The sequence below is a fragment of the Dama dama genome, chromosome X (genome assembly GCF_033118175.1).
Source record: "Dama dama isolate Ldn47 chromosome X, ASM3311817v1, whole genome shotgun sequence".
NCBI lineage: Eukaryota > Metazoa > Chordata > Mammalia > Artiodactyla > Cervidae > Dama > Dama dama.
In genome coordinates this window covers 9,869,342-9,872,019 of record NC_083714.1, presented here as the reverse complement: position 1 = coordinate 9,872,019, position 2,678 = coordinate 9,869,342, and the positions used below count along the sequence as shown (strand labels likewise).

Genomic DNA, 2,678 nt, shown 5'->3' with positions numbered 1-2,678 from the left:
TTATGCCACCTAGTCTACAGTATTTTGTTATGGCAAGCCTAGCTGATTAATATAATCGGTAAGTAAGTAAGTGTTAGTCACTCAGTCGTGCCCAACTCTTTGCGACCCCATGTACTGCAGCCCACCAGGCTCCTCTGTCCATGAGATTTTCCAGGCAAGGATACTGGAGTGGGTTGCCATTTCCTTCTCCAGGGGATCTTCCCAACCCAGGGATTGAACCTGGGTCTCCTGCACTGCAGGCAGATTCTTTACTGATTGAGCTACAAGGGAAGTCCAAGGGGATGCTGTGGCTTCATGGGCCGGGAAACGAACCCGGGCCTCCCGCGTGGCAGGTGAGAATTCTACCACTGAACCACCCATGCACAATATAATCAGGAATACATATAAACTCTCAAGAGTTTTCTCCAACAGCACAGTTCGAAAGCATCAATTCTTTGGTGCTCAGCCTTCTTACGGTCCAAGTCTAACATCTGTACATGACTACTGGGAAATCCACAGCTTTGACTAAACTGACCTTTGTTGACAACATGATGTCTCTGCTTTTTAATGCACTGGAATGCAAAAGTAAGGGCTACGTGGAGTAACAGGCAAATTTGGCCTTGGAGTACAAAATGAAGCAGGTCAAAGGCTAACAGAGTTTTGCCAAGAGAATGCAATGGTCATACCAGTCACACTCTTCCAACAACACAAGTGAAGACTCTACACATGGACATCACCAGATGGTCAATTCCAAAATCAGATTGATCATATTCTTTGCAGTCAAAGATGGAGAAGCTGTATACAGTCAGCAAAAGCAAGACCAGGAACTGACTGTGGCTCAGATCATGAACTCCTTATTGCCAAATTCAGAAGAAAGTAGTCAGTCATCCCAGTTAAGTCACTGGGATGACTTAAATTGAAGAAAGTAGGGAAAACCACTAGACCATTCAGGTATCACCTAAATTAAATCCCTTACAATTATACAGTAGAAGTGGCAAATAAATTCAAGGGATTAGATCTGATAGACAGAATGCCTGAAGAACTATGAATGGAAGTTTGTGACATTGCACAGGAGGCAGGAATCAAGACCATCCCCAAGAAAAAGAAATGCAAAAAGGCTAAATGGTTGTCTGACGAGGTCTTACAAATAGCAGAGAAAAGAAGCGAAGCTAAAGGCTTCTTGTCACAAAACTCTTAGCCTTTTCCCTGCTTCATTTTGTCCTCCAAGGCCAAACTTGCCTGTTACTCCAGGTATCTCTTGACTTCCTCCTTTTGCATTCCAGTCCCTGATGATGAAAAGGACATCTTTTTGGGGGGTTAGTTATAAAAGGTCTTGTAGGTCATTATAGAACCATTCAACTTCATCTTCTTCAGCATTAGCAGTTGGAGCATAAACTGGGATGACTGTGATATTGAATGGTTTGTCTTGGAATGAACCGAGATCACTGTTGTTTTTGAAATTACACGCAAGTACTGCATTTCAGACTCTTGTTGACTATGAGGGCTACTCCCTTTAATTCAGATGACCCATAGTAGTAGATATAATGGTCATCTGAATTAAATTCACCCATTCTTGTCCGTTTTAATTCACTGATTCCTAAATGAAGATGTTCACTCTTGGCATCTCCTGTTTGACCACTTCCAATTTACCTAGATTCACAGACCTAACTTTTCTGATTCCTATGCAATATTGTTTTTTACAGCATCAGACTTTTACTTTCACCACCAGACACATCCACTACTGGGTGTCATTTCCACTTTGGCTCAGCCTCTTCATTCCTTCTGGAGCTATTTTTCTGCTGTTCTCCAGTAGTATATTGGATCCCTACTGACCTGGGGGTTTCATCCTTCAGTGTAATATCTTTTTGCCTTTTCATCCTGTTCATGGGGCTTTCAGAGGAAGAGTGCTGAAGTGGTTTGCCATTTCCTTCTCCAGTGGATAACATTTTGCCAAACACTCCACCTTGACCATCTATCTTGGCTGGCATGATATTATATCTCTTGAAATAAAATAGGCTTTCCTTCACAATGTGGAACTATTAATATTTTGTTAGAAGCAAAATTAACTCTTCCTTGAAAGTTTAAGCAGATGCACCCTTGGAAGATTGCCATTTGGCAGATGGTAGCTCATTGATGCTCCAGTGTTCTTGCCTGGAGAATCACAGGGACGGCAGAGCCTGGTGGGTTGCCGTCTATGGGGTCGCACAGAGTCGGACACAACTGAGGCGACTTAGCAGCAGCAGCAGCAGCAGTTCATTAATGACCTCCATTTCCTGAGTTGTTGTTTAAGTCCTTGTTGGATCAATTTCTATAATTTGTTTGGCTCATTTCTATATGATTTTACATTCTTACATGTATAAATATTTTTGCATATATTACCAAAGATTATTGAAAAGATTGTGCTTTTAAATTATTTCACACTTTATTTATATTTTTTTCTGTCCCTAAGGAGGTTCCTTAGAGAATTAGGTGAATATATATTTTCCAACCATAGGTGTTCACCAGTTCTAGCCTTTGGAGTATTTTTAGAATCTAAGTATTATGAAGAAAACAATATTAAACTTGGTACATGATTAAGGAGGTGGAGACATGGTCAACCCATACTGTAAGGTGGGCAACCTAATAATGGGAGTATAACATTAATTGAAGTTTTCTTCAAGGAATAAGTGGTCCAAGCCCCACATAAGTCTTTCCAGACT

General features: G+C 41.0%; 1 non-coding gene across 1 annotated transcript; it reads right to left on the bottom strand.

Annotated features, from left to right (window-relative positions):
* Window positions 1–291: 291 nt before the first annotated feature.
* On the bottom strand, window positions 292–362 carry TRNAG-GCC (transfer RNA glycine (anticodon GCC)). The gene has a single exon. It is a non-coding gene; the product is annotated as a tRNA-Gly (tRNA).
* Window positions 363–2,678: the final 2,316 nt, after the last annotated feature.